Consider the following 10021-nt stretch of genomic DNA (forward strand, 5'->3'; position numbering starts at 1 on the left):
ATATAAAAATTAATTTTGTACACTAAACAACACTGTTTCATTAACTAAGATATCCCAGTAACCCTAATTCCATAGTTATCAAACTCAGTTTGACCCAGTTAAAAGTAATCTTTATAGTATTATATTTAAATCTTAAATTATTATTCTATCACAAATATTTTATAAAATTGATAAATTACTCGTATGTATTTTACTCTAACTCTAGAGTTACCAAATAAAATTCTAATTTCATATAAATTCCTAAATTCATTACTCTAAATCCCTAAATCTACAATCAGAAAGGGAAAGAAAGGAAACGGGGAGCTCGAAAGGGGGAAACAGGAGGGAAGAACGAAAGAAGGGGAAGAGAGGAGAGGAACGAGGGAGAAGAGGAGGAGAGTGAGGGATTCAGCTTGTCGCCGCTGTCCGTCCTCATCGCTGCCAGGGTCGTTGTCGAGGAGCCGCGCAAGAGAGATCAATTGAAGAGAGGGAAGTCTTCCGCATTCATGTCACCGTTGCTGCACCCAGTTGCCGTCAGTGGAGCTCACCGTCGCTGGAGGTGAACCGGTGTCGCGTACTTGCTGCCAGAGCCACCAGCGCCACTACTACTCCTCAAATTACGCCACTCTTCCACTAGGGTTTGCTATCTCATCCCCTTTGAAACTACTGCCATTCTATTAGGGGTTCTGGCCGTGAATGCCAGCACCAGCATCACCATCCTTCTTATCTTGGTCATGTTTTATTCCAATTTTGTTGATCTCTGCCAAGTTGTTCTAATTTCATCACTATACATACATATCTGTTTTAGTGCTGCCGTTGTGTTCTGCTGTTTTTTGCTCAAACCGATGAAACTGTAGCTGCAGCTGCATCTACAATGTTGTGATGAAGGTTGCCACTGCTTTGATTTTAAAGAAAAAGCCATTCACCGCGTTTAATGTTAGGAGTTTTGACTAATTCGAGGTAGGGAGTTTAACTTAAACGATTTTAATTTAAGAATGCCTACAAGGTTTATTGAATAACTGCAAATAGGTTTAATAGCTTTGAATAATTGATTGATTATATGAATGTTGAGTTGTGGCTAAAATTATGATTGGAATGATTGAGATTTTGATTGGAACTTTGATTGGATTCGTTGATTTTGTGAAGTTGAATTATGAATTGTTTGATGAGAGATTATTATGGTTTCTGTATTTTGATGGATCAAATTAAAATTGTTGTTATTGAGCTAGTTTACTGTAATGGACTTAGTTGGTGATTTATTGAGATTGGGTTTAAGGAATAATTGGAAGACTGAATCTTGAAATGTTGAACCAATTGCTGAAAAGTTGATTTTTGAAACTAAAAGACAACTTTGAAAGTGAATCAGTTATTCAACAATAATCGAAATAATATGAGAGTAAAGATTGAGTAAACTATGATAAAAGTTGTTGTTGTGATTCAAGTTTGAGAAGTTTGAATTAACTAGAGAATTAGTTATGATTTTTCAAAGTTAAATTGTAAAATTTGATTTTCTGCATTACTTTTAAACGAAGCCAGAAACTTTGAAAAGTTATAACTAATTCTGTGATGATCGGAATTGCATGAAACCAAGTCTGGATTAAATTTGGGAATGTATAGAGCTGGACTGGAAAATTTGAGGCCTTTTTGTTAAATACACGATTTATGGCGAATTTTTAAAGTTAGGTCAATAAATCTGTCCTGCAGCAGAAAAGTACAAACAGGGCAGCAACTTGTTTGGTTTGCTGCGACTTCTATGAGATGAGTTTTGGGACGAAACTAATTTTGTTTTAAACTTTGATTAACTTGGTTCATTTCTCTAAAACTTCAGAATTTTAGGAGTTAAGGATTGGAATTTGTGGATTTTTGGAAGTTAATGATTAGAGCTAGAGAGAATCAGTTTTCAGCAAGTTATGCAACAACTTCCAATGCTTTTAACTCTTAGAATTGAATAGCAATCGGGTTGCAACCAAGACACACTTGTTGCTAGATAAGTTAGGAGTCTATAAACCAATTTAGCATATTTGAAGTTTTGTAGTAAAAGTTATACAAGTTGAAAGATACTAAGCTTGTTGGTTTCTAAAACAGATTTTGACTTATTTTTACCTAACTTTCAAATTATGTAAATTCTTTATTAAAAATGATATTGACTTGGAATCAATTGAGAAAGAAATTTGGATAAGTTAAGTTTAATCATATTAATTTTGAAGGTGGTTGGATTGTTATTGCATTGTTATTGTAAGGTGATGATCTTAACGAAGCAAATCTGCAGCAAGTTTTGGTGGATTTTGATGGTTATTGGTATTTTATGGCAAGATGTCTTATACTCTTATTAACCCACTACCACAACTAATTTTATTTTTGAATGTATAGGTGCGATGTCTTATACTCTTATATATTAAACCTCTACCACATGTACATTGGTTGTTAGTGGTTACATATTGTGTGTAGTTAACTTATCTCATTCATAAGTCATAAACATGATTGAAATAATTTTTTTGGTGCTGTAATTTCAATTGTTTTGAATAGAAATAATTTTTTTCAAGTACACATGATTGAAAAAGTAACTACTAAATCAGCAGCAAATTCTTTTCTCTTGATTTTTGGTCTTATATCATTTTTGGTCATATAAATTTCAATTTTTGTAGAATTGATTTTATATTAAATAAAGAGAATAAGTGCAAAAAAAGTACATTAAACTAATAAGAGTTAACTTAATATGAGGAATTTAGTATAATAAGAGTTAACTTAATAAAAGTCAACTTCATTTATATGTTGACTTGTTCTGTTTATGTATTCCAATTACAGTAAACAAGACTTTTTTGTAGCAAATGGAGCTGGCTTTCTTTCACAGTTGCTTCAGTGCCATATGTTCCTAATTTGCAATAAACAAGCTTTTCCTGCATAGGTTAGCTTAACTTCTCTGCTTCCTTTTGATTTTCCTTTTTATTTTTATGTTGTCATGAAACTAAGGTTGGGTTTGGAACCGTTTGTGTGTTATTATGAGTGACTTTTGGCTTTCTTCTACACTTTGTGTTAAAGGGAAAGAAGGAACCTTGTGCTTTGAATACTAACATGTGAATTAGTTATTTTAGTTTGGGTTTTATATTTGCTTTACCATTTTCGTCACTTCCACCATCCTTCAACTGTTGATATGGTAATTCATTTTAAACTCTCTTTGTTTTTCTTTTATATTAGGTCTTATTCTTGTGATATTTCATCTAGAATTTAAAATATGTTGTGAATCTGCATCAGCATACAAGACAAAAAAGAATACATAAGTATTATTACTTTATATGTTATGACCATGAAAGAAAAGAAGACTGTAGTTGAGTTTACAGTTTAATAACGAATTTTGTGTTTTGAGGCTTTATTTTTCCAAATACTAATTTAGAGTAATTCTTAGCTTAAAGGATATCTAAACTTTCAAAAGTTTTTAATTTTTAGTATATGTGTAATGTATATATGTTTTGATGATATGTTTTTTTTCCTAAGTTGAAGAAAAATAAATGTAAGTGTTTATGCCTAATGTGACTTTGTTTTGCATGTTAATGAAGCAGGTGCTGAGCTTTCATATGGTAAAGTGGTTGAAAAAACATGACCTAAAGTGTCAGAATTTGAAAATTGTAACCATGACCATAGATAAAAAAACCGTGACCATAGACCTATGGCCACGAGAGAATAGGCCACGGTAAAAAACCGTGACCATAGGTCCAAAACCGTGACCATAGGCCTTTTTTTTGTAGTGCGTTTTCAGTAGGGACGAGAATACCATCAAAGCAAAGAAATACTTGAAAATAGAAGTAGTTTCATTTTAAAAGTAGTTTATCCTTGAAATAACCTTTTGAAAAATGCTTTATGAAAATATTACTTTGAAAAGTCGTAAAGAAACTTCTTTAGTTTACAAAATAGTACGGTGAATAGTTTAAAATTGAAAAGGACTACAAGTGCGTCAAAAAGGCTTCCTACCCGATACCCTACTCCATTCAAATCTGAAACCGGGTATAGCTACAACATACATTCTCAATACTTTTATCCAACACTCCGTCTAGCCTATCTCTTTCCATTACCACAGTCTATCAGCATATAACTCAGCAATTCAGTATTAAACTCAATTTTTAGTAAACATCTCATTATCAATATCAAGTACAACCCACAACATCACCACCGCCAGCATGAGGGATCTCTCAGTTGTACAAACACAAGCAATGCAGATAAGTAATACACAAGTAGATTCAAGTAAGGAAAATAGCACATAATCACATAGTATGGCATATACATTTAGGAAAACTAATACAATTAAGCAAACCCAAACAATTCAAACATATGCAAATGATGTATGTCTGTCCTATGGCTGATGATATCATCTGTCGATTACAAAGCCAACCCGACATGTCCTGGTAGCTAACCATTGGACAGTCCCTGCGAGCGTGCATCCCCAAGCTCAAAATCATAATCAATCGAAATAAAATATCCATGGGGGAGAGCTCATCCGAAAAGGTTTAAGTGTCCGGCCACATCTTACGACGCAGGGTCAACAGAATCTCGGATCTCAACTTGGAGCAAGTAGAGCCGACCCACTGCATCTACCCAAGGAAATCCGAAACTCAGATAGTTTCACAAATTTTTAATCAACCTCGACTGGGAGCAAGTGGGGGCTAACCGCTGCATCTACACCAGGTGTCTCAAACTAAACCCGGAGCAAGTGGAATCACTCCACTGGATCTACCCAAGAAGGTGTATCTCACCACATCCCGGAGCAAGCGAAATTACTCCACTGCATCTACCTAGGCAGGTGCATCACAATCAGAATCATATTCAATATCATTTCATAAACATAATCAATCTCATCATCGATCTTATTCTTAATCTCGTATTCCATCTCATTCTCAATCTCATATTCAATCTCATTCTCAATCTCATATTCAATAGTATTAAACTCGCCTACCATCATCCTTCATCATCATATTTAATTACCATTCATCAACATAATCACTCTCAGTCTCAAGCATAACCTTCAAACTCACCCCCTATATCCCAAATCCTTGAATTTATATTTAAATTACTATTTTAAAGTATTTGACTAGTTAACAAAAATCTCTTGTCGGTATTATGAAAAATCGAATAAGTTAAAACTTATCTCAACCAAATCATAGAATTCCGATTTTTTTGAAATCCCTCAGAAAATCCGTTTTCAAAATCTTAACCGAATCAACTCCAAATTCTTAGAAAAATTTCGGCAGTACCTCCCCTAAAAACTTGAGTTTGCCACCCATCACGGGTCCTCTATTTTCAACTTCAACTCAATGAAACCAATGTTTCAAGTCAACGTTTTCAAATCTGTCATTTAAGACCAATCGTTATCGATTTAAATAAAAGAAAACCGAAATCTAAAGATTCAATTCATTTCATCAAAAAATCCAGAAATCAACCAATTCGATAACAACACAACATATCAATCTCAACAGAAAATCATTCACATCACAAGCATTAATCCATTTGCATTATTCTACTAAACTCATTAGGTATTCAAAGCCCCAAAACATTTTCTTATTAAACAAACCCGTACCTCAAAGTCGAACCCCATATAGGTTAACGTGTCAAGAGTCCTCTTTCTATTCTTAACTCATGGCAGCAACCTCATTGATTTCCAGGCAATATCAACAGCGATAATCAAGGTTCACAGCAACGACAATTTATCTGACATAAAATTGGAATTAATGCGACATAGATATTAAATGAAATTACAACATAATTGTTAATAAAGTATTGCGGTAAATAGAAACGGAGGAAGCAAGATGACACCGCATCGGCTTTTATTTTAATTATAGAATTTCCGAAACTCGCCCCTGGATGTTTACATCACAAAATTCTCAATAATTTTTAACAGAATACTAATGCCGAGGGTCAAAATAATATACTTATAGTAACAGCAGAATGGAGCAGCCGCAATCCCAAATTGACCTGGCAGCAGCTCCGATAGTAGCCAAAAGCTCTGTGACGACAACTATACAACCACGCAGCGTCAATAATCTTCTCGGGATCAAAAGAACAGTAACCAGCTGAAAAACTCTTACCAGCGGTCAGTGGCGGCAGCGGCGTTTCTTAGTGGTAGAGGCAACGCAAGCTCCCACTCTCCTTCGCAAACGGCGTTGGCGTCTGGCAGTAGGGAGGATGGACGGCGGCAGTGCAAGCAGTAGGACGCGGCGGCGGCGACTCCCTCCCGTGGTGGCTCCCTCACGAGCTCTCTCTCTCTCTGCCCGATCTCTCTCTCTCTCTCTCTCTCTCGTCAGCGTTGGTGGCAACGGTGGAATCGGCTTTACAGCGAGGACGACGGCGGCGACAGGGACCCCGCGAAGACGACGACGGACGTGCGCCAGTGGCGGCTTCTTCTCCTCTCCTTCCTCGGCTTTCTCTCTCTCTTCCCTCCTGGTGGCGACACGACGGCAAGTTCAGTGTAGGCGGTGGCAGCAAGACGCGACGGCAGTGGCGGCTCTTCCTCCTCTGTGCCCGCGCTCTCTCCTCCGTTCCATGGCTATGGTTCATTGCTTCCTCCCCCATGGGTATGGTTCGTGGCTTCCTCCCCTTTAATGGCAACACGACGGCGCAACGGCAGTGATGCCTGCCGGCGTTGTCCCCCTTCTCTTCTCCTCATTCTTTTCGCAACATTTCCCCCTCCCTTTCTTTCTGTTCCTTCGTTCCTCAGTCTGTCCCCATTTTTTTCTCTTTCTTTCCTGAAGGGTGGCGGCTAGGGTTAAAGGGATTAAGGTTTGTGTGTTTGGTTTTTAGGGTTAGAGTTTGATTTGGGACAAATTTGAAATTAGGGACATTTTGGTTAAATTAGGGTTTCGCAAAATTCTAAATCATATTAGGTTATATTGTATTAATTTTAAATAACCGCCGGTATAACCGCCACTAAATCAAAATTTTGTGGCCGTCGGACAACAAACCGCCGGCATATGCGAGTGACACGATTTTCGTCATGTTTACTGGCGGTTCTAAAACCGCCGCTATTTTCTACGTTGTTTTCGAGTGGACGCGTGTTTTGCGGCGATTTCAAAACCGCCCGAAATGGAAATAAGGTTTCCGGCACAGTTACCGGCGGCTATAAACTGCCGCAATACCAATCAAATAAATTCACACTCTTCGGCGGTTTAAAACCCCACTAAATAAAGAAAAATAAAAAAATAAACTTTGGATTTTTTTAAATAAATCGTAAAGTTTTTTTTAAATCCTATAGAACTATTTTTTTGGCATTTTTATTTTTTTATTATTTTAAGAGATAATATTATTTATTTTCATCCTTAGAATCCAAACTTGCATAAAAAACAAAAACAATTATCTGCAAAACAAAATAATATATTGATGAAAGTATGAAGAAAACAAATCTCTACAAAGAGTTGTATAGTCTAATTCAAAAAAAGTTTGCTTCAAACCAAAATAATTCCAATCCTAATACATTATTCTCCACTCTATCATTCCACGAAACTCATCCCCGCAGCGATGTCTGGTGGGAGCTCTTCACCCTGCCGTTGGTACAGATAAATTAGAGCATCCTCCATCGCCTTCCTCTTCAACTTCTCGTATTCCAGCTCTGCTTGCAGTTCTAGCAGCTTCCTCTGGGTCTCTTCTACTTGGACTCCGTTGACCGGCGCACGTGAATTCGGACCAAAGAGTTGACTAGGAGTCGGTCCAGCACCCATACCACGTACTCTGCCAGGTTTCTCTTTTCCGAAAACCTAAGCAACGGAATCATTTTGAGACAACAATCTAGAAGACTCATCCTGTTGCTCAATCTCCTCAATTCTTTCCTACAAACACAAATTAGCAAATACAATCATTAAAATATCACACAACTATAAATGAAAAAATTGGTAGTACTTACACCAATTACTCTTGCTTCATCATTGATATAGGAGCCATCATTTTTTTTTGTGGACTTTTATCCATAACTCTCCTTTACTGTTGCTTCTCCCTTATTCTTCCGATTATATCAACAAAGTTTATACCATCACCATATTATTCCACACAATCAAGTGAACTTAAGTCATAGAAATAGTTTTAAGGTGAGTGAATAAAAAAGTAAAGTACCTCTTCTTCCATCCGCCGTGCAAAGCTTTTCGAACCACCAGTGTGGGTTTATAGTTGCTTTGATCGATTAGCCGCGTTTGTCCTGCACTTCTCCTTTTAGTCCATCAGAGACAAATGGCAATTAGAAACTGATTTAAAAAGACTCAATGCTAAATAATTTGTAATGTTGTGTACCAATGAGTTACTAGATTACCTTTATCTCCTCTTCGGTGCGATAGTTTAGGAACCATCTCCAATGCTCTCGATCGATTCCAGGAGGACGTTGCTCAATGTTTTCTACAGTCGTAAATTTTGGCTCGTAAAAAGTATCGTACAACCTCAGCCTTCCTTCCTTCCAAGACTTCTCCATACTTTTCAGAATATTTTTCTTAATAGTTCCTTTAATATCTTCATCAAAGTGAAAAATTTGCTACACAGATAATAATTATTGGTCAAAAATTGTAAGAATAAGCATATTTAACTCAAAGGGGATATCAACATTTACCTTGATACATTCGTTATAAACCTTTTCTTTAGTGGTAATCTTACGTCAACTTCTCTCACAGATAAGAAATTTTCCGTAGTCAGTTCCCAGCAGACCAAGCACGCCACTCAACAGTCCAGCTTTGTCTCCAATTGCTTGCTTTGCCCTGTTGAACCTCAGCACGATCTTCCTAGCGTTAGGCCGTTCTATAGCCTCCCTCACGCTTAGTCTTGCTGGCTTGATTGTGCCGTCAGAATCTATAAGCCAAGTATAATACGTCATATGTGTATCCGTTGTGGACAGCATGCGAAAAAATTAATATATAGCATAGAGTCTAAATCTGATAGACAAAGGAAAATTACTAAATACATTACCGATTATCTTAACTGTCCAAAACTCTGTAGTCTTGTGTCTTTTGCAACGCTGAGCACTAGAATAAAAAATGTGGTCATCAGCTTGTTGATCAAGTGAATCTACATCATTTGCATTAGCTGCCAAGTTTACGTGGCCTGACTCCGAGTTCTGAATGTTAGTTGTGCTCGTTTGTTGTGCAGGCCTTGGTACACTGCGTGGAGGAAGGAACGGGCGTGCAGTTGCAGGGATATTATCACCGCTGTCTGGGAGTATTTCAGAGTCGTGGGCAGCTGAAGCCGGAGATGGAGCCGTGTGAGGTTGCTGACATCCTGGTCCTAATTTTGTTTTTTTAGTCTAACGACCTTTCATAGCCATCTTAAAAGATAATGGCAAATCATAATGAATGAGAGTCAAATCATGATGTATACTTTCGTAATTCATAATTAAAGAATTAGCTGCTAAAAAATGACGATTTTTCAAGAATTCAATTATCATACAATAATAAAATTAAAAAAGTACGTAAAGAGTACATAAAATTTATTTAATGATAACAATAAAAAGGTGAATTACCCTAATAAAAAAATACAACAAATAATACTCAAGTATTCACTCAGACAAGCAATTAGCCATGAAATTATATTCTATAGTGGTCCGAGGACTCTGAAAAAGTAGGATGCATGTCTGTAGAAGATAATATAATAATTATACCATTATAATAATCTATTCAAATTGCATGATGGATAGTATTAATAATTAGTAAGAAGACTGATGAGAAAGCCAACTAACACAGAGCTATCCCTTTTTTTGAGTAGCGTGGAAGCCTACGTTAATTAGGAATAGGGAGATAATCGCATTTTAACATCTAGAGTTGAAAGATCTATTGTTGCTTACCAAGACAGTGACGCGAGTGAGGAGTCCTCGTCGGCAACGGCAAGGACATGTGCGGCGGGGTAGATGAGGGCCTCTCTATACGTGGGGTTGCTTCAATGGGTGCACGGCTGTGAGTTAGGGCTAGGGTGGTGGATGATATATAAGGATTCGGGGGAAGGATTTGGGCGCACGGAAGCGTAATTCAAAATATGAATTCCACTATATATAGGGCTGTTGTTATTAAGTTTGTTAGCGTGTTAGTGTAAA

At 36.9% G+C, this 10021-nt stretch overlaps 1 protein-coding gene and 1 long non-coding RNA gene across 2 annotated transcripts in view; one reads left to right on the forward strand and one right to left on the reverse strand.

The window, feature by feature from the left end:
• The window catches only part of LOC107630221, a 23784-nt gene extending 20700 nt beyond the window's left edge, over positions 1–3084 (forward strand). The window contains exon 8 of the transcript XR_002361336.1: positions 2785–3084. The gene's annotated coding sequence lies outside the window, so the exon portion shown is untranslated. The remainder of the gene's footprint in view (positions 1–2784) is intronic.
• LOC110271138 overlaps positions 1–8175 on the reverse strand; it is a 12529-nt gene extending 4354 nt beyond the window's left edge. The window contains exons 1-2 of the long non-coding RNA XR_002361391.1: positions 8068–8175; positions 4992–4998 (exon numbers count right to left, since the gene is read on the reverse strand). This is a non-coding gene — a long non-coding RNA (uncharacterized LOC110271138). The remainder of the gene's footprint in view (positions 1–4991; positions 4999–8067) is intronic.

The sequence above is a fragment of the Arachis ipaensis genome, chromosome B01 (assembly GCF_000816755.2).
Source record: "Arachis ipaensis cultivar K30076 chromosome B01, Araip1.1, whole genome shotgun sequence".
NCBI classification, from domain to species: Eukaryota; Viridiplantae; Streptophyta; class Magnoliopsida; order Fabales; family Fabaceae; genus Arachis; species Arachis ipaensis.